At 48.0% G+C, this 22479-nt stretch overlaps 1 protein-coding gene across 6 annotated transcripts in view; it reads left to right on the top strand.

The window, feature by feature from the left end:
* XYLB (xylulokinase) overlaps positions 1–22479 on the top strand; it is an 88693-nt gene that overhangs the window by 41617 nt on the left and 24597 nt on the right. The window lies entirely within an intron of this gene.

Genomic DNA, 22479 nt, shown 5'->3' with positions numbered 1-22479 from the left:
GTCAACAGGATGAGACGTTTGGTAAACAATAGGATTAAGGTGGCAGAACCAACCAGAAGGTCTAAAAACAGAATTCAAGCAAAGCAGAAATATCCATACAAAACCTTAAATGATGCGAGATTTCATCATAAGGTCCTAACTCCAGCAAGCTATACTCCCTAGCCCAGGGGTAGTCAAACTGCGGCCCTCCAGATGTCCATGGACTACAATTCCCAGGAGCCCCTGCCAGCATTCGCTGGCAGGGGCTCCTGGGAATTGTAGTCCACGGACATCTGGAGGGCCGCAGTTTGACTACCCCTGCCCTAGCCCCTCAGAGCCAGCATGGTGCAGTTGGTTAGGAGTGGCAGCCTCTAATCTGGAGAACCAGGGTTTTGATTCCCGCCTCTTCCACATGCAACCAACTGGGTCCCCTTGGGCCGGTTCCAGTTCTCTCAGAGCTCTCTCAGCCCCACCTACCTCACAGAGTGCCTGTTGTGGGGAGAGGCAGGGAAGGCAATTGCAAGCCACTTTGAGACTTCCTCGGGCAGTGAAAAGCAGGGTCCAAATCCCCTGCTTTTCTCTCTCTAATAACTTTTCCTAGTAACTCTGTGAATCATTTAGTGCAATGCAACCCTTTTGCAACTAGCCCTGATGGGGAAATAGGGCCACCAGGTTCCAAGACCTCCGAATATCAAGAGCTGGCAGCCTGCAAAAAGGGTAGCTGTCTTGCATTTGATGGATTCTTTTTTTCTGGTTCTGTTTGGAAACAATCCTGGGCTGAGCCGCCCCTCCCTCTGTCCTGTCAAGACTGCGTTCCTATTATTCATTTGGAAGGGGAGAGAAACCCCCCCCCCCTGAAATTAGTGCATCTTTAATTCCGAGTACACAAGCTAAGATCAAGGTCTCAAGACTGAGACAAACGTTTGGGATTATCACTTATTCAGCGCTTTCATGGGACTGTAATTGTGGGTTATGAAGAGTTTCCCGGGGATTCCTTTTCTCCAGGAGAGGGCAGTCGATCCCACCTCATGGCAAATTTTTGTCTCTTCACTGGGCTGCGTTTCGCCTTTGAATCATTTCAGTCCAAAGTCTCTGGCTGAACTCCAGCCGGGGGGTTGTGGCGTTCGGTTCCAGCCACCGACGTAAAATCCCAAAGCATGTTACACAGGGGTAGTCAAACTGCAGCCCTCCAGATGTCCATGGACTACAATTCCCATGAGCCCCTGCCAGCGTTTGCTGGCTGGGGCTCATGGGAATTGTAGTCCACGGACATCTGGAGGGCCGCAGTTTGACTAGCCCTGATTATTTGTTGCGCTTCTATTGTTCAAACGTACCTTAATCAGATTTCAAGGAAAATCCTTCCAGAACACCCCAGCATCCTGTTTTGGGTTGTTGACTTAAGGGGTGGGAAGCACAAATGAAATCATGCCTAGCTCTTTCTTGTTTTCGTGCTCTTTGTTTTATGCAGATAACCTGAACAGTTTGTATTAGGTTCTTTCCACCACCCCCCTACCCCCCACTTCAGTCACTCTTTATCCAGATAAAATTCTTGTTACTTTTCTTCTGTATCCCCCTCCTCTTTTGGGACAGAAATCTCAGTTCAGTTGTTAAGTTTTGTTTCTGACCCAGCTTCCCTCTAGGACACTCCTGGGCGAAAATCTCACTTGTTTAGGCTCGACAGGCATATGGGTGTTGAACTGATTAAAAGTGGTGAGATGTGTTGGTGAAGAGCAGCGGCCTCTAAGCTGGAGAAACAGATTTGATTCCCCACTCCTCCTCCGCATGCAGCCTGCTAGGTGACCTTGGGCCAGTCACAGTTCTCTCAGAGCTCTCTCAGTCTCACCTACCTCACAGGGTGTCTGTTGGGGGGAAAGGAAGGTAGGCGATTGTAAGCTGCTTTGAGACACCTTTGAGTAGTAAAAAGCATGGTACAAAAAACCCAGCTCTTCTCTCTCTCTCCTCTGCCTTCCGCTCAATCCGATGCTCCATCTCTCTCCGTTTTAAAGGGATATCACCATGTGATTCTGTGAAGGCAAAGGGATGGCAGGTTACAGTGGATGAGTGATAGGGATGTGAGTGTCTTGTATAGTGCAGGGGGTTGGACTAGATGACCCATGAGGTCCCTTCCAACTCTGTTATTCTATGATTCTATGTATATCTCATCAGCCACAAGGCCCAGAACTGTTTTATTTAATAGACTGGTGTATTTATTTCAAACGAAAGCTTAGATGTTCAAGAAGCTGAGGGACATCTCTTGGGCCTGGATCCTTACCCTGTCCTGCAATTTCTGTGTTAGGAGTTCAGCCCCAACAGGAAACTTCGCTGTGGTGGACATGCTCATCACACAATAGTTGGGACCGCAGCTGTTGTTTCTGGACTGTGGGCTCCACCTACGGGTTGGAAATAAGTCCAGCAGCACCTTAGAGCAGAGGTGGCCAAACTGTGGTTCTCTAGATATCCATGGACTACAATCCCCATGAGCCCCTGCCAACACATGCTGGGGCTCATGGGAATTGTAGTCCATGGACATGGAAAGCCACAGTTTGCCCCCCCCCCCGCCTTAGAGAGTACTCTGGTGAACAGAATTTTGACCCTCAAAATTTTATATTCTGAAAATATTTTTGGTCTCTAAGATGCTACCGGACTCAGCTGTTCTACGCTGGACCCACAGAGCAGAGATTTGAATCCAGGTCTTCCAGATGCTGATGTGACACGTTGACCCTTACAACCACACTGCTGCTTCATTGCCTCTCGGCTGCCTCCTGGCCTAACTCCCAAGTTTCCAGAATCAGCCTTGATGAGCTGAGACTTGGCCGCCTTTCCCGTCTGTATTTATTTAGATTTATTTACTTTGTCTATCAAGAGTTGGTTTTTATACGCTGCTTTTCAGTACCCAAAGGAGTCTCCGAGCGCCTTCCCCACCTCTCACCGCAACAGACACCCTGTGAGGTCCCCCGCCTTTCTTCTCCATTAGGGGAACCATAAGAGTCTTGCGTCATTTTCATCTCCTCCATTCCATTTTTACAACAAGCCTGTGAGGTAGGTCAGGCCGAGAGGGTGTGAGCGGCCCACGATCACCCAGCGAGCTACCACGGCAGAGGGGAGATTCTTACCAGGGTCTCCTAGGTCCTGGTCCAACCCTCCTTGGGTGTGATTTGAAAAGCTCGTGAAATCTTGTTGGCTTGGGTCAACGGGAGGAGACCATCTTGCTGCATTGTGGCAGATCTTCTGGAACCCACTTGACAGCAGCTTCTTATCTCCTTTCACGGCACCAACACAGCGACAATATCCCAAAGCGGAAGCAATCTGGTCCGCTAGATTAGTTGTCAGTAGGCCCTCAAATGCTCGAGAGGCATCAAGCCCTAGATAGCGATCACGTTTTATCTCTCATCGAGGCCACGCTTCTCAACCCCCAACTGAGAGCGGCGGAAGCCATAGCGGTGGGCTGTGGGGAGGGGGCCGAGCAGCCGAATTGGCCCCGACTTCCGAATGCAGCCGGTTGAAATCGTTTCCCATCCCTCCCCTTGTCTTCACCGCCAGAGAGTTATGGCTACCTTCATCGTAACGAATGTTGTTCCTCCATAGATGAGGTGAAGAACTCTGCGAAGGGGCCATTCTGTAATTGCATACAGATTAAATCGATGGCTCTTTTCTCCCCCCCACTCCCCTTTGCCCAGAGGGACTAGCAGATCTCAAAGACAATCGATGCTGAAACGTCGCCCCGGTTGCCAGCTCTCGCCTTGCGCCGTTCTTTGCTCGGAGTTCTCATTGTTGTTCGCATTGCCTGTTGTGTCTCCTGCCCAGTCTGGATCTTTCTGGGGTTTTTGTTCTGTTTTAATAAACGGGCAGTGGCGTGCAGAGATGCACGGCCTGAAGTGCTCGTTTCGGAACCATGTCGAAATTTCCCTTCGTACCCGTGGCACGTGGTCCCTACGAAATACACGCCCCCCTCCCAGAGCTGCCCCCCCTAATTGAAAGCGCCTAATTGAAAGTGCACATTTGAAAAAGTAGGCTTTGAATTTAGCCTTTAGACTGAACTGCCAAACTGAGCAGTCCTCAATATACAGTCTACAGCAGGGGTAGTCAAACTGCGGCCCTCCAGATGTCCATGGACTACAATTCCCATGAGCCCCTGCCAGCATTCGCTCTGTGAGACCTCTGTGCCCCCCCCATCATTTTGTGGGGATGTATCTGCAGCATGGACCCTTCCTTGAGTACAAAGCAGTGACCCAAAGGAAAGAGTCTTGGGCACGTGGCTATTTTTTCGAGCAATGGGCACTGTGCCAAAGGCCGTCCTGTGACAGCCTAGCCTCAGGATAGCACCAACGCGGTTTAATTTGTTTTTAACACCTCTAATGAGCTCTATATATTTATGTATTGCATGCCAGAATTCAGGCTGGCTGGGGATTTTATTTACTTTTTAAACAACCCATTTTTGCTGGAAGTCTTGTAAAAGCACTGTCGTTAAGACAGAAGAAAATGACATTATGATTGTTAGCTATGGAATAACGAAAGTCGCTAACATGAGGCGGTAACGATGTAAAATGTGACGGTGGGGGACTCTACGGGGAGGAAAAGGATCGAAGGGGAAGGAGAGAGAGAATTTGTTGCGTTTTCTTTGGCTGGCTGCCTTGGCTGACTTTAGATGCTGGGCGAATCACTTTTGTGCAGTAGTGGGTGGGGGTTGGTCTAGCGTTGGGAGATCTGGGTTTGAATCCCGGCTCTGCCTTGGAAGCTTTTGGGGGGACTTTGGGCTGGTCGCACGCTCTTAACGCAACTTACTGTTGTGAGGAGGAAAAGGAGAAAAGGAGAACAGCATCAACCATTTGGGGTCGACGAGGGAAACAGATTTTTAAAAATTAAATAAAACAAACCCGTTGCGTAAGAGAGAAAAATTGAAACCAAAGATGTAGTGTTTTCTGAGTCAGAACAAATGTCTCCATTGATTCTCTTGCACGTACCTTCTCAAACAAACTGAAGATACATGGATACACCCCCTTGCATGTCTTCTATTAAGTTCCTCTGATTGGGATGGCCCTACCAAACGGGGAATGTTTGATATCTATCCTTTATGGCCCACCTCATCAGCTGTGGCTCAGGACATTCAGACAGGCAAGAGGGCAGAGGGAGAGGATTGGTCCGCTGTCTGTGATGTCACAGCAGCCATCACTGTGCATCGAGATAGCCTTTTCCTTACCTCTTTCCCAAGGACGAGTGTGCAGTGATTCATAGGTTGTCTCCCAGGGGAAAGGTCATCCGAGCCCAGCCTCTGACCCACTCTGCCCAGGTAAGTAAGTCTGGCTAGAAGAAGTGGACAGATCTGTGCGCTTGCTGAATTGTGGGTGTCTGGAACTTTATTACTGAGATTGTTTGGGTAGATAATGTCTATTACTGACGCTGTTTTGGTAGATAACGGTAGATAAACGATTCGTGCACCGTTGGGATACTGTGCTATTTCTGTCTTGTAGCGTTCATTCTCAAATGGATTTAATTTTCTACACAGGAAAATCCAGAAATGAACTATTGCCAGAGCATAACAATAGTGTAATGTCAGACAGTGCATGGGTGCTGCTAGTATTCATTAGCTATCTGTTATAGTCATCTTATGTATGTATGTATGTAAGAGCCTCTTGTGGCACAGAGTGGTAAGGCAGCAGAAATGTTGTCTGAAAGCTCTGCCCATGAGGCTGGGAGTTCAATCCCAGCAGCCGGCTCAAGGTTGACTCAGCCTTCCATCCTTCCGAGGTCGGTAAAATGAGTACCCAGCTTGCTGGGGGGTAAACGGTAATGACTGGGGAAGGCACTGGCAAACCACCCCGTATTGAGTCTGCCATGAAAACGCTGGAGGGCGTCACCTCAAGGGTCAGACATGACCCGGTGCTTGCACAGGGGATACCTTTACCTTTACCTTTACCTGGTATGTATGTATGTATGTATGTATGTATGCATGCATGCATGCATGCATGCATTTGCTGGCAGGGGCTCCTGGGAATTGTAGTCCATGGACATCTGGAGGGCCACAGTTTGCCTACCCCTGTATTAGAACTTCTCCCCTTGAGCAAAGCAAGAAGTATTCGCCTCTCTCTCCCACCCTTTCTCCAAGGAGCTCTGAGTGGTAGACGTGGTTCCTCCCTCACCATTCAAACGGGGAATAAACCTGTCTCGCTCGAATAATTGAGGGTGTACAGGTTCTGAATGATGTGGTTAGATACTGCATTGAGAAGAGATTCCAGAGAAGTTTGAGGGATGCAATTAAATTGAATTTTAAGAAGCATGTCTATCCTCCGGGGGCAGATTCCTAATAATTTTGCAGCTGATAGTTTGACAGGGCTGAATCAATTTTTAGAGGCTCTATCTGCGCCACAAATAAACTGATGAATGTATTTGTCAATCTCTAGCCGAGAGCATCACTAAATTGTGCGTTAGCGCCCCTTTCCCGCCCGCCCCCCCCTCCGTTTGTGCCCGTCCAATCAGCTCCCCCTTCCTCAAGAAGGCAACCTGTATAGATGTAGGCTGACAGCTGATTTACTGGTATGTGTCTGCTGCTAAGCAGGTCCTATTTGTACGGATCAACCGCCTTCCCCACAAGGACCAGGCTCTGCACGGTTTACTTATCTGTTTTAATTACAGGTGAGATAAACAAATAACTTTCCCCTTGGACCCTGGGCAGTTCACCACACCAAATCGGGTGTAATTCGATTGGCTGAGGGGAGGCTATCATCGAGCTGGGATGCCTTCAGTGCTTTTAGGCCCCTTCGCCTGAATCTGCAGTATACGATCTATTTTAAAATTGTTTATCACTCTTGTCAATCTTTGGGTTCCCCCCCCCCAGACTGTTTTAGCATTACAAACCTTGTGTGTGTGTGGAGATTTCCTAGCAGACAGTTAATCTGCAGACTGCACAGATCCATCCCCCTGGAGAAAATGGCTGCCTTGGAGGGTGTCTTCCGTGGCATATTATATCCTGCTGGAGTCCTTCCTGTCCCCAAACCCCCCACCCTTTCCAGCCTTCTTCCCCCAAATCAGGTGTTTCCCAACTCAGAACTGGCCACCCCAGTCTCTTTCCCCCTCCTCCCTTTTCTACTGTCTCCTTCCTTTATTCTCAGTCAGACAAGAAGAAGGGAGGAAAAACTTAACCGAAAAACATTAAGTAAGAAACCAGAGGTTAAAGAAATCAAAATATACAGGCCTAAGAATTCAAGTTTTCGAAATACTCCATTATGCAAAAAATATGTGTATTTATTACAAAATCGACTAATGTAAATGCGGATCAGAAAACAGTGTTCGAATGACGCTTGTTGCTAGATGCCCAGAACTTTCGAATATATATATATTCCTCCCAAAGTAAACTTTATACAGTTTCGCCATTGGTTTCCTGATCTCCGTGTTCATTATAATGTAACGGAAGACGAGAACCGCTTGAGCAGTCTTTCCAAATTAAAAGGGTACTTCAAGTTCAAATAGTTCCATTAAATTTATCAAGGTCTCTGAACATTTGTGCTCCAGATGGAGTCCATCAAGCTACTTACTCATCGTGTGATTATTCCGATTTATGCTAATGCAAGGAAACCTTTTGCGAAAATTCACTCCGGTATCAGAGCCTACAATTGACTGCTGCTTGGAGGGATTGAAGCCAAAAACCCGGTAGAGATCTTTCCGGTATAGACCAATGCTCTGCCTATGTTTGATTCTTGGGGTGCATTTCCCACCAGTCTCAGTTCAAAACCAAAACACAGTTCAAAGTGTTTAAAGATGCTTATTTAATCTGTTCACCTCCTGAAACTGTCTGTGTTCTTATTTTCCTCCCTGTTCTGCATGTGTTTTTCTCCCTTTAGTGGTCAATTTGATATTACACTGGTTGATGCCCGCAGTTCCCCGCACCCACCCTCCAGTAGTTTAAATCTGCATGGAGATATGCTGTACGGAAAGCGATGTAATATAGAATCATCCACTAGAGGGAACTAAACATGTGCAGGACAGAACCCTCCCCAAATAACATAAGGAAAAAGGGAATGTGGAACCCCCCCTGGATGGGCTCAAGCCCTCTTTACAGCTTTGGGATAGTAGCGTATTTGAGATGGTGCAAGCAACAGCTAAAATAATTGTGACAATTGTGACAAGTCAGAATGTGAAGCAAAGTATCGAGGAAAGTAAAACCATTAAAGTATTGGGAAAGTGTTATGTGGGAGCTAGCTGCTGAGTACCCAGTGACACCACAGGGTGTCTTTGGCCAGTGGTATATATAAATATAATTTTGATTGGATGCCATTTTAGTTTCACTTGCCCTCTTTAGGAACTGCCTTCTGGCAACGGTGGCCCAGCATCCTTTTTGTGAGAGACATCTCTGTGAGGAGGTAGAGGAGCCATAGATCACATGCCTGGCATGTAGGAGATCTTTTGGGCCCTTTTGGAGGAAATGAGCAAATAGGATGGAAATAATTTACTAACTATGCAGGGGGAGGAGGGGGTGGATCTGTTGCTAAGGTGACTGGGTGATGCTCCTGGGGCTTTTTCAGCATACTCTCATGGGACTTGGCTTTGGGTGCCTTATAGTTGTGCAGAAGAGGGCTTTTCACCCGGCACCACTGCACGTGCCCAGATCTCCGATTTTGCACAGCAGTTATGGACAGAATCCCTCTTCCCCTTTGTACCTCATCGACCTAGCACAGGGATCCCCAGTCTTTTAAAGCCTGTAATCACGTTCGGAATTCTGATGTGGGTGTAACTACAAAATGGCTGCCAAAGGGGGCGGAGCCAGCCACAAAACGACCGCCACAGCTTGACCTTGGTAACACAGTGCAGATTCTTGTGCCATAGTGGCAGCTGCTGCCAAAGCAACATTAAAAAAAGACAATCTGTGCAGCCAATCAGAGGCCTCGTTGGCCACAAGCCCTGCGTGGCCACACCCACTTCCTAAAAGCATTTGGTGGGCGCCAGAAAGAGCGCTACATTGGAGATCCCTGACCTAGTGGTTCCCAGGACAACGAAAGTTTCAGCTGGTGTGTTTCTGTTCACCCCGCCACAGCTGTTTAAACCATGTTAGAAAAACCAGTTGTGGACACAGCCTTTAAATGCCTTGCAGTCTAAGGGACGGGGAAGTCTGAGCAGAAGGAGGAAGCTAATGGACAGGATGTCCCTGGATGGGCCCCATCAGGAAAGCTTTTGAATAAAAGAGCAATTATCTCAGCGGAATGCAATTAAAAAAAAAATTGGCCTTATTTATTTTACTGCCACTCTTTACACCTTAAAAAATAACAGAGCTCTGATATATATTAATTAACTGCGTGAAATAATGCCAATAAATGTAACCAGGTTTGTCTAAAGCAGGGGTAGTCAAACTGCGGCCCTCCAGATGTCCGTGGACTACAATTCCCAGGAGCCCCTGCCAGCGAATGCTGGCAGGGGCTCCTGGGAATTGCAGTCCACGGACATCTGGAGGGCTGCAGTTTGACTACCCCTGGTCTAAAGCATGGCTGCACAGGGGAAATTTGGCCTTTGTTGCCAAGGGAGAGGAGAGAGCGATTTACTGAAATATATTTTTAAAAAATCTCCAGGTACCGTAGATATTACTTAATGAAATCTTTTAACAGCACTTTAAAATTGTTTTGATTTTCCCCCAGACTTTAATTTGAACGGAATTGTTACTATTGTTCAATTAGTGAAACTCGTAAGTTAGGAAATGCAAATGAAGGGAAATGAAAATCCAGTGTCGATATAGTTTTTGTTGACGTTCGGAAGAGCGGCAGCACAGAACAAATTCCAATTAGATGTGTGATTTGTTCTTAGCAGCACAAGCTCCCGACGGTTTCCCAGGCGCTGTCCCTTAATAGCTCAAGGCTCTGTCCAAGGAGAAGTTGCCACCCTATAATACGTGCATTTTGCCTGTCGTGCCGTTTGCATTCATTTTCCTTCCCTCCCTTTCTCCCTCCCTCTTTTTTCTTTAAAAAAAATCATCCACCTTTCATTTAACAGCAGAAATGAAGATACAGTTTGCCCTGAACTAATAATGAAATAATAATGAGATATGTGCTGCCATCTTTATGCATGCACAATGTGATGCTTTATCCCACATCAGACCCTTCATCAAGGTCAGTCTGTTTACTGAGACCAGCAGCCACTCTCCAGGGTCAAGGTCTTTCCCATCCCCTCCTGCCTGGTCCTTTTAACTGGAGCTGCTGGGGATTGAACCTGGGGCCTTCTGCCTGCCAAGCAGAGGCTGTGCCACTGAGCCAGGGTCTCAGGTCAAGGTCTTTCCTATCCCCTCCTCCCTGGTCCTTCTAACTGGGGATGCCACTGGGGATTGAACCTGGGACCTTCTGCCTGCCAAGCAGAGGCTCTGCCACTGAGCCAGGGTCTCAGGTCAAGGTCTTTCCCATCCCCTCCTCCCTGGTCCTTTTAAACTGGAGATGCCACTGGGGATTGTACCTGGGACCTCCTGCACGCACTGCAGAGTCTCTGCCACTCAGCCATAGTTCATGAACACCTTAATCAATCTTGTGAGTAAACACAGAAACAATAGAAGGTTCCCTTGAATGCATTTGAATAATTCTTGGTTCACCTTGCAGGATGGGTTGTGAAAAACAGTTGATATATGGTAGGAATGGCCAAACTGTGGCTCTCCAGAAATCCATGGACTACAATTACCTTGTGCCCCTGCCAGCACAGAGCATTGTGGCTCTGCATCTGTTTTTGGCAACACTCCTTCCAACTTCAGACGTGGGATATAAGGGATCGTGTGCCTGTTCCTGCTTGTATCTGATGAAGGGAGCTTCGACTCTTGAAGGTTCACTCCCTGCCCCCCCCCAGGGTGCTACTGGACTCGAATCTAGCTGCAAGTCCCTTAACACTGAGGAGAACGGTGCCCACCTTCATGTGTTGAGAATAAAACATTCTCCATTCAAACATAGGGTCTCCATCCCCCTCTTCTGCGCTCTTGAATTCCATTTCGCATCATTCATCTTCCCCTCAGTGGCCTTTTTAATGCTTTCAAGTGTATCAAAAGCGCAAAGCTTTTCAAGGTTACCGAGGTGACTTAACACTCCAGAGCAATGAGAGAGGGAGACCTACCCAATGGGACCAGATTCTCTTCTGCCTCTTACTTATTCTGGAAAAAAGGATGAGTTTAATTGCCGGAAATATAGGCCTACTGTATTCTGTTCAGAGGTGAACAGAATATTCATAGAATCATAGAGTTGGAAGGGGCCATACAGGCCATCTAGTCCAACCCCCTGCTCAACGCAGGATCAGCCCCAAGCATCCTAAAGCATCCAAGAAAAGTGTGTATCCAACCTTTGCTTGAAGACTGCCAGTGAGGGGGAGCTCACCACCTCCTTAGGCAGCCTATTCCACTGCTGAACTACTCTGACTGTGAAACATTTTTTCCTGATACTCAGTCCAGCGGAGGCGGCAGAAAGGCGGAAGCCACAGTAAGGGGCAAGGAGGGGAACAGCATGTGTTTCGTGTAGCCTTGAGATGATCCTCGAGGAGCTCTGAGGATCATCTGGCATGTAGGCAAGGGATGTTCAGAGGTGGTTTGCCATTGGCTGTCTCTATGTCCTGACCCCTAGTGTTCCTCAGAGGAACTACGTCCGAATCCTTGGAGGTCTCCCGTCCAATTACTAGTTAGATTTGGTCAGGCTCACCTGGGCTACCCAACCCATCAGTTCACATCTCCTTAAATGCAAATCCCTGGCTCACCTTGGGCCGGTTGCTCTCTCTTGTGTCCTACAATTTCAATATCTTGGCGTTTTGAATCTATTAGAGTTCTCTGTGTCTCAATAAATGCCAAGTGGAAGGAAATTAAGTGATTAGAGGTGATGTGGTTTGGCTGATGCCGAGCGTAAGCCGTTCTTCCGGGGAGGCACATACAAATTCGACGGGAAAATATACCTGGGAAAGGAGGCTGAAAGCTTTGATGGGCTTCATCCACATTCATCAACGCTTCAACTGATTAATGTCAAGGGGAGCGTTTTTAATTATTGGGGCTGGGAAGTGAACTCTATGATTCTCTTCCATTGACCAGACACTAAGATTTCTCCCATCACACATCAGCATTCCTCTCCTAGAGATTTGTCAATGGAAATGTGTTGGATACACACATTTCTTGGATGCTTTAGGATGCTTTGGGCTGATCCTGCGTTGAGCAGGGGGTTGGACTAGATGGCCTGTATGGCCCCTTCCAACTCTATGATTCTATGAAATTCTCTCTAACTCTGCATGTGATCCTGAAGAGATTTTGATGTTTCTCTCCTTAACTGTTTGGGGGGCTCAGTGCCAGGCACACCTCCAGGGGGAGAGTGTTCCAAAAGCAAGGGGCCACCATAGAAAAGGCCCTGTCTTTGGTTACCACCTGCTTCACCTCTGAAGGTGGGGGCAGAGAGGGCAGGAGTTGAGAGGCAGATCTTGAGGTGGGCTGGATAGTGTGGGAGGAGTCAGTCCTTGGATAATTCATTCAGAGGCCTATCCTGCAAAGAGAGAGAGGGCACAGTTTCCCCAATAAATCTGGCGCTGATTCACATCCTTGCTGGTTTTTGGGTGGCTCACATGCGAGCTTACAGGAGCCTAACTGTCAGCTCTGAAAATGCTCTGATCGGTTCAGATTCAGAGACCTTTATGGGCATAAGGTTTGATATACATAAAAGAAAATTTACAACAGAAACAAATTCTTGGCATAGACATATGGACAACAGTAATATGGACAACAGCAATAAAGCCTTATGTCTTACAGCCAATCTGCAGCAGAGATAGATTGGTTCTCAAGATAGTTGACAGAACTTTTGCATTTGAGAAGGCTCCTTTACACTCAACATTTTCACTAGATGTTTCTCATCGATGCACAGATGCAGTTTTACCACCTGACAGCCTGGACCATAATGCTCTGGAAGCTGTAGCATAACCTCCTTGAACCAACAAGCCCAAGATAAGTAAACTTTGACGATAATAGACCTTTTGGGCTTGATAAAAACCTCCAGCCATTCGGTAAGCTTTCCAGCAAGCAAAGTGGAAACCTCCTGGTTGAGGTCAGATTGAAGGCAGGCATTCCCAGGCCTTTAATGTCAAAGGCCATTGGGGCTTTCAGAAAAGGCCCATATGCCATCCAGCTGTTGGTAAGAGAGAGGGTCAGCGCAGCCATGCACTGGGCTGTTCTTGCCCTCCACAGGTTAGTTGATAATGGCAAGGTTGTATTTCTTGATTATTCATCGTACGGCATGTGTGAAATATAGCCAGGAAATCCACAGGCAAGAGCCATTTGGAGGTGGCTTGCCGTTGCCTGCCCCCATGTTGTGACCTTGGTATTCCTTGGAGGTCAATCTTCCAAGTGCTAGCCAGGGCCGACCCTGCTTAGCTTCCAAGATCTGATGGGATCAGGCTTGCCTAGGCGAAGTTGGGTCAATGACGAGGTCATCTACTTGCATGGAGACAATAGCTTCATTTATATATTTATGGCATTTATAGTCTGGTTTTCTCATTGAGGAGGCAGGTTACATAGTGTAAATCAGTACAGTCAACAGGAGGGGCATCTGGTGAACAGTGTAATGGGGGGGGGGAGGGAATCTGAAACAGCTAAAACAAAACATAAGTACTTTAATAATAGTAACAGCAACAACAACTACAACAACATCATTTTCATAGACCACCCTGCCCAGTTACATAGTAAACAATGCAGAAATCATAGTAACGTAATTCATACGACAACATATACTATGTAACATATAAGGTAGTGCAGTCTGCAGTCTTTGTCTATTTATTGAAGCCTCCTTTCCCACCATTCCATTATGATATCATCCGGGGTACCTACCAGTACCCGGACTATAGATGGGGAAGAAATGGAGATAGTGACAGATTTTATTTTCCTGGGCTCCAAGATCACTGCAGATGGGGACTGCAGCAAAGAAATTAAAAGACATTTGCTCCTGGGGAGGAAAGCTATGGCAAATCTAGACAGCATCCTAAAAAGCAGAGACATCACCCTGCCAACAAAAGTGCGTTTAGTCAAGGCTATGGTCTTCCCAGTTGCAATGCATGACTGTGAAAGTTGGACCATAAGGAAGGCCGAGCGTCAAAGAATTGAGGCTTTTGAACTCTGGTGCTGGAGAAGACTCTTGCGAGTCCCTTGGACTGCAAGGCGAACAAACCGGTCAGTCCTAGAGGAGATCAGCCCTGACTGCTCCTTAGAAGGCCAGATCCTGAAGATGAAACTCAAATACTTTGGCCACCTCACGAGAAGGAAGGACTCCCTGGAGAAGAGCCTAATGGTGGGAGCGATCGAGGGCAAAAGAAGAAGGGGACGACAGAGAATGAGGCGGCTGGATGGAGTCACTGAAGCAGTCGGTGCAAACTTAGATGGACTCCGGGGAATGGTAGAGGACAGGAAGGCCTGGAGGATCATTGTCCATGGGCTCACGATGGGTCGGACACAACTTCGCACCTAACAACAACACCACCTACCAGTGTTTTGCCTGGTGGTCTAAATGACCCTGGAGGCCACGGCATCGGGAAGGTGGCGCGCTTTAGCCTGATCTCGCCAGATTTCGGAAGCCGAACAAGGTTGATAATGAGGTGGGAGGCTTGACGGCGCTTCTGTGCCTGCCGTTGCAGCAGCCAAGTTATGTCTAGCATAGTTATTTATAATAATTAGTAATTTTGTGTCACCTAAAACCGAGTCCCCAAATGAGACTGAATTAGCCATTAACTTTGATGATTTTGCATGATGCTTTGCTGACAAAATCTCTCAGATCTGTTCGGACTCGGAGGCCCATTGAAGTCTTGGGCATGTAGCTGAAGTGTCAGATGCCCTGGCTGCTTAATTATGTATGGATACTTTGGAAACGGTTACCCTCATCAGTGGCGACAGATTCCTGGGAACTGTGAAGCCAATGACGTATAATTTGGGTCCCTTTCGCTCTCATTTATATAAATCTTGTCAAAGGGAAAGGGAAGGGTTCCTTTGATGATGTTCTTGAAAGAGCTGTTAAAAGGGCTCTTAAGAGAGGTAATAGTTCACCCTTTGCTGAAAAGAATTCCTCCCTGACAAAGAAATCATAGCAATTACAGGCCAGTTTCCACTTTGTTTTGAATAAAATAACTGAATGGCGGAAGCAGTCCAACATCTGGATGGCATTTCCTCTAGATCGTTTTTTTTTTTAATCTCTCTTCAGACATGACTTTGAGACAGAACTCCTAGTTGTTCTGCTGGGTGATCTTTTACTGATGAGTGTGATTTTATTGTGGTTGTATTATTCTACTGTAAACCGTCGTGAGCCGGCTGGCCCAAGAGCAGCGGTCAACAAATCTAATTATTAATTTTTCAAACCACCTTGAACTACAAGGAAAGGCAGGATATAAACGTGTTAGTGAATAAATACGTAATAATGATAACTTTATTTTTATAGCCCGCCCTTCCCTGCTGGCTCGGGGTGGGTAACGACAAGAATTACACAAGAAATTAACTTAACATGGATAAACAGTTTTTAAAAAATGCTTTACATTAGCATATATTAGTTAAATTATAATATAACATAAACATGGGCCGGTGGTACATTCAGACCCTTTTCAGTCGAAACTGGTTGTGAGTCTCTTTGACTTCCATGTTCAGAAGGAAAGGCAGGATGCAACTATTGTGTTAATAAGCAGCAAACAGAATTTCAGGCCAGGCGTGTAGTCCAGCACTGCACAAGTAGACTGAGGAATCTTTCAGCGGGATGTTGACTTTCAGACCTCGGAGGATGCTGTGTTGGGTCCTCCCACCAATCTTGCTTTTGTAGCCTGGATCCAGCATTCAGATCATGGGACCTGCCCTGCCGGCCGCCTCTGCCCTTTACTTCCGTGTAGCGCATCTCTCCCCTCCCTCCGTCCCTCGTTGTTGCTTGAAGCATCTCCCTATTGTCTGTTTACTGGCACCAAGGATGTGGTCTGCTGTCCCATCCTGTTTCGTCTGCCCGAATGTCAGACCGGAGGGGGCCCGATGGGAGGCGGCATACGCTTGACATTTGGGAGCTGGACTTTTGCAGGCTACTCGTTCTCAGGCAAAACTGGCCCCTGTTTAGCCTCCTCCATTATCCTGGGCATCTGAACTTTCTCTTCCAGGAGCTACCAAGAGGCAAGGTCAGTAGTCGGCCTCCGGTGGCAGCGTATTTTGAGTGTCATTAAAGGCAGCCGAAGGGGGAGAGAAGACCAATCTGACACGCAGGGCGCTCTGTGACATGTTTCTGTGCAAGATCTGTCACTCCCGTTCATTTCTTGTTTCCTGATAACCCTTCTGGTGAACGGCAGCAGAGCACCAGGCGCTGTTTTGATATTCTGTCTCAAGAATCCAGGCATCTTGGACCTCTTTTGTGGTTAGGAATCTGCCTTAGTAAAAGTTATCAGTTTTAAAAAAGGGGGTCCCCAACCTTTCTGAGCCTGTGGGTGTCTTTGGAATTCTGACCCACCATGGGGGGCGTGGGGTCGGCCCCCAAAGAGCTGCTACAAAACGGCCGCTGCAGGAGGAAGAACTGTCGGAATTTGCATCCGTTCTCGTCACTGAGTGGAAACTAATGTTACTGTTTGCTCGTTTGTATAAGTTAGCTAGGATGTTGTGGAGTGAGAGTAGGCAGAGTTCTATTTGACAGCGTGCCCTTCTTCTGTAGGACTTGGTGCTTGACTTTGAGAGATGTCTGTTCGTATGAAGAGGATGTTGGTTAGTCTAGTCAGGAGACAGTGTTTCTTGCATGTGTCCTATCCAAACGATAAGCCTGGCTCTGGGTGCGAGATTCTGCGGAACTCATGAAAATGAAAAAGAGTTGGTTCTTATATGCCTCTTTTCTCTACCCAAAGAAGGCTTACATTCGCCTTCCCTTCCTCTCCCCACAACAGACACCCTGTGAGGGAGGTGAGGCTGAGAGAGCCCTGATATTACTGAAGAAGAAGAGTTGGTTCTTATAGGCCGCTTTTCTCTACCCGAAGGAGGCTCAAAGCGGCTTACATTCGCCTTCCCTTTCCTCTCCCCACAACAGACACCCTGTGAGGGAGGGGAGGCTGAGAGAGCTCTGATATCACTGCCCGGTCAGAACAGTTTTATCAGTGCCGTGATGAGCCCAAGGTCACCCAGCTGGCTGCATGTGGGAGAGCGCAGAATCGAACCTAGAAACCAGTTGTAATTCTGGGAGATTCCCCAGCCACCTCCTGGAAGCTGGCCACCCTAATCGAGATTCATGTTTGATCAGTTTAGCTGGTATCTTTGAAAACTGTATACACGAACCTCTGATTAGATTTTGGGTTATGAGCCGGCATAGTCGGAATTTTGTGGGATGGAAACCGTGACACGGTTGGGGAAGAGGATAATTTAATGTGTTGCGAGTTTGTGCAATATGTATGTGTGTGTAAATCACTTTTATGCATCGTGTGTGTGTGTGTGTGTGTGTGTGAAATCAACAGCCTTACAAGCAGTGCTGTTCAGCCTCAGACTCTTAATAACTGGAGGTGGCATTTCTCTGACCTCCCAGTGTGAAGGTCTCTGAGCTCCTCCAGATTCTCCTTTCGGAATAAGTCTCGTGCATTAACCTCTCCCTGTCATTCTCTGGCCGCTGACCAGGCAGGGCTGCGGATTTGCCACCCCGTGTAACTTTGCCGTGTTCGAACAGGCCAAGCTAATTACATTAGGTAGTCCATCCAAATTTTTACAGATTAATTTATGGCATAACGAACGACTCGGTGATGGAGAAGCAATTTTCGGGGTGGGGGGTGGGGTGTGGGGAGAAGAGAGGGATGAGCTCGACCTTGTCAGTCAGGGGGATCTGGAGACGTACTGCTCTTTTCCCAGTTGGCTCTTGAGTTATGCAGAATGTCGGTGACATGTTTAATTATTTTTGACAAATGAAGAATGCCTTCATCTCGGTGCCATGTTGTGTTATACCAAGGGTTCTCTGACTTTGACATTCGGAGGCTTGGTAAGTCAAGGGGAGAAGAACTATTAAAGGCACCCCCCCCACACACACACACACACACATATGTATACATGAATGGCGATCCTAATCACAGAGGCCTATTGTAAAGATTTGGATCAGGATGAATTTACATGGTCTGCCTTCAGAGCTCAGTGTATTTTGCACGTGCTGTCTTGAGAGAAGGACGGCTCCTGGGTTGGTTAATGGAAAGGGATATGTGTGTGGAATCATAGAGCGGGGGTCCCCAGCGGGGTCCCCCCTGGGTACTGTGGGATCCACCAACACCTCTCCTGGTGCTCGCCAACCGTCTTCCCTCTAAGCCAACCTTTCTCGACCTTTTTACTGTTGAGAAACCCCTGAAACATTCTTCAGGCTCGGAAGTGGTGTCAGCAGGCCACACCTCCCTGCCACGCCCCCAGAAGTCACATGTCGCCCGAAGTGAGGAGGAGGCACTCACGGGCGGGTGTTAAGCGCTGAGTGGCACTTAAGCCATGAGACATGCTCCTCCTCCAAGCCCTTAGCAGAAATATTAAGTGAAACACCCAATTATTTTAATCTCAATCTCAATCTCTCTCTCAAATTATATCTATATCTATATAAAAAATTAATGAACTCCCACCCAATTGGTGAAACCTTTCCGGGGCCGTTGAGAAGCCCCAGTTAGAAGGTTAATATTAGAGGGAACATTGTCTACCAAGTGTTTTTAGAAAGCTAGCGGGGCCCAGCAGGGCTTTTGACCAGCAAGCTACCAGAGATTTGATGGCCACTGATTTGAGCATTTGGGGGTGGACAGCATGTTCCACAGACCTGGAACATTGTGGGATATGCCATAGATTTTGTCAGAAGGGACAGGTGTTGATAGTCTGCTTGTATCCTGCCTCTGTGATCTCACTGTAGGGGCCCCTGGTGGCTTGTTACATACATTACATCGTATTAGAACGCCTCCCCTCCGAAAATCGACAGGTGAGTGTGTGAGAGAGAGAACCGCTGTTATATTCCAATGCAGAGAGGAAGCATTAAAAGAAATCACCTAGACCCTCTCCAATGCCTGCCCTGAAACCCAGATAAGTAACTGCAAAACAAATCAGTTGGCTATAGATGCCTCGAAAACGGTCTCTGCTCTCCGCTTCAAAGGGGCAGCTCTCATTGATTTTTTTAAAAAAGGAGGCAGGATTATGTTCGTGGTTCATGAAAGCTGTGAATTATGTGCTTGGAGCAGAAGACAACGAAGCATTACGGATGCCTCGGCAACAATTGTTGCAGGATCAGAGCGAGCAGAATCCCATTTGCTCAAGTGCCTAAAATGTCAAGCTGGTGACTAGGAATTTAAAACATTTCCCTGGCTTGTCTAAGATGAGTGCTTAGAGTTGAACTGGAACAACAGTGAGATTATTCTCCGAATCCTTAGCTGTGCCTTGAATACCTTTGTGTCTTTTACTCTTGAATGTTTAGAAGAAGAAGAATTGGTTCTTCGATGCCGCTTTTCTCTACTCGAAGGAGGCTCAAAGCGGCTTACTGTCGCCTTCCCTCTCCCCACCACAGACACCCTGTGGGGTGGGTGAGGCTGAGAGAGCCCTGATATCACTGTCTGGTCAGAACAGCTTTATCAGCGCTGTGGCGAGCCCAAGGTCACCCAGCTGGCTGCACGTGGGGGAGTGCAGAATCGAACCTGGCTCGCCAGATTAGAAGTCCGCACTCCTAACCACTACCCCTTCCCTTCCTCTCCCCATAGCAGACACCCTCCGAGGTAGGTGAGGGCTGAGAGTGCTCTGACAGAACTGCTTGGCAAGAACAGCTCTAACAAGACTGTGACTAGCCCAAGGTCACCCAGCTGGCTGCATTTGGGGGAGGAGTGGGGAATCAAACCCAGCTCTCCAGCTCAGAGGCTGCCGCTTTTAACCATTGACACCACGCTTAGCTGCAACTTGATAGCAAAAAAACAAGCAGAAATACCCGCATATAAGTAGAGTTTATTTCCACACTTTCAGCAGACAGCTGTGACCGTAAAACATGAGGAGGAGATGAGTCTCAAGGTGCCGCGTTAAACACAAATCGGGTAGGCCAAGCACCACTCCTTTTCCTTAACTGTTTTGTCAACTATTGTCTAATTAGTCTTTGGGCAAAGAATGCATCTGGTCCAGACTCATTGCTAGCCTCCTATCCATCTGTTGGGGAGCTTAATTGGTCCAGCTTTGTTGTCCTCGTCCTTATCATCAGGAAAGGTGTGGCGCCATTCCAGTTTTTTGGCAGCACTGACGTTTGATTTCTTCTAAAAACACACAACTTTCCAAAAGGATTCTAACTCAGGGGGCGTGGCCATCTGACGTCACTTCCTGGACTTCTCAAAGCCTGAATAGTGACTCACAGGGCTCCTCCGTGGTCAAAAGGTGGAAGAAGACTGCCGTGGGGGTCTTCAAGGCAGGGGTGTTGAGAGGTGGCTCACCATCGCCTGCCCCTGAGTTCCCTTGGTGGCCTCCCCTCCAAGGACTGCCCAGGGCCGACCCTGCTTAGCTTCCGAGATCTCATGGGGTTGGGTTATCTGGGTCAGAACGAAGTCGGCAAGTCGACAGCTGGCTCGGTAGATGGGCTGCCGGTCGATTTTGATGCATCCTAGCTGCTCCCGTCCTCCCCCCCCTTTACAACCTCAAGAAGCCTCGGTGTCCTTGGAAAGTCATTGTGTATGTCGGTGCCTGCGCTTTCTGCAAAAGGTGGTAAGTTTAAGAGGATGATTAGCAGGGACGTCACTCACTTCTGCACACAATACATCAGATCCGACTCGCTGCGAAGCGGTGAACCGGCTAAAAGCTGTGAAAACAGCCGTGTTCGCGCAGCGGGGAAAGGGGGGGGGGGAGGCACATCTGCTGCTCCAGATTTCCTACTTTTACATTGATTGGAATACAGTCGGACAACGTATTTTCAGATTTGCTGTGACTGACAGGTCGCCAGAAAGGGCAGGGGGGGGGCAAGTTCTCCTTGAAGATAGGCCTTTGTAAACTGAGACTAAGTAGCTATTTGATGTGAACGAGGCTGTTGTGGGTGTTGTTGTTGTGGGTGTTGTTCCAAGGCTGGATCAGGTGGGTGTGAGGAGGGCACTTGCACATGCGTTTGTGGGCACGTGGATTTCATTTTGGCGCAGGAAGAGGTGGAGGATTAGGGGACGGGAGGAGGAGTCTCAAAGTGGCTTCCAATCGCCTTCCCTTCCTCCTCCCCACAACAGGCACCCTGTTGAGGGAGGTGGGGCTGAGAGAGCCCTGAGATTACTGCTCTCTGAGAACAGCACTATCAGGACTGTGACAAGCCCTTGGGTCATTTATCTGGCTGTATGTGGAAGTGTAGGGAACAAACGCAGCTCGCAGGATTGGAAGCCACAGCTCTTGACCACTACACCACGCTGGCTCTTGTAGGCATGCGCACAGGAAGAACATTCGGATTGGGCCAAATGCAAAAGAGTCCAAAGCACCCTTCCCTGGCTCAGATTCAGCATTGATTCAGGTACTTTTTGCCTGATCGGAACCAAATCAACCATTCCTCTTTCCTTGGTGGTCTCCTTGCTCCAATACTAACTTGGGCAAACCCTGCTTCGCTTCTGAGATCTGATGAGATCAGGCTACGGTTCTACCTGTTGCCGTCATTCAGTTGTGTCTGACTCTTGGCGATCCCATGGCACAGCTGTTGCTACAATCCCTGATCTTGCACCACCTCCCTCAGCCAGCTTGGTGTAGTGGTTAGGAGTGCGGACGTCTAATCTGGTGAGCCGGGTTTGATTCTGCACTCCCCCACGTGCAGCCAGCTGGGTGACCCTGGGCTCATCAGGACACTGATAAAGCTGTTCTGATCGAGCAGGAATATCAGGATTCTCTCAGCTTCACCTCCCTCACAGGTGTCTGTTGTGGGGAGAGGAAAGGGAAGGTGACTGTAAGCCGCTTTGAGACTCCTTCGGGTAGGGAAAAGTGGCATATAAGAACCAACTCTTCTTCTTTATTCTTCTTTTTCAGTAACCTCAGGGCTCTCTCAGCCTCACCCACTTCACAGGGTGTCTATTGTGGGGAGAGGAAAGGGAAGGTGAATGTAAGCTGCTTTGAGACTCCTTCTGGTAGAGAAAAACGACATATAAGAACCAACTCTTCTTCTTCTTCTTTTTCAGTAATCTCAGGGCTCTCTCAGCCTCACCCACCTCACAGGGTGTCTGTTTTGGGGAGAGGAAAGGGAAGGGAGGTGGGTGAAACTGAGAGAGCCCTGAGATTCCTGCTCAGTCAGAACAGCTTTATCAGGGCTGTGACTAGCCCAAGGTCACCCAGCTGGCTGCATGTGGAGGAGGAGCAGGGACTCAGCCCAGCTCGCCAGATGAGGAGTCTGCCCTCCTAACCACCACACCAAACTGGAGCAGGGCAGGGAAGATGGTAGGCATTTGCCATAGCGAAGTCCCCGTTTTAATTTTACCTTGGCGAAGGGCGAAACGGTTGGAAGGCATTCAGGTCGTCGGAGGAACACGGCACCTTTTATATAACCGCCTCCCCTTTGCTAAAAAAACACGAATCTTCCATTAAACCGGGAGCATCTAATTTTAACCGGGACC

The sequence above is a fragment of the Paroedura picta genome, chromosome 11 (genome assembly GCF_049243985.1).
Source record: "Paroedura picta isolate Pp20150507F chromosome 11, Ppicta_v3.0, whole genome shotgun sequence".
Classification (NCBI taxonomy): domain Eukaryota; kingdom Metazoa; phylum Chordata; class Lepidosauria; order Squamata; family Gekkonidae; genus Paroedura; species Paroedura picta.
This window is presented reverse-complemented; position numbering and strand designations above follow the sequence as displayed.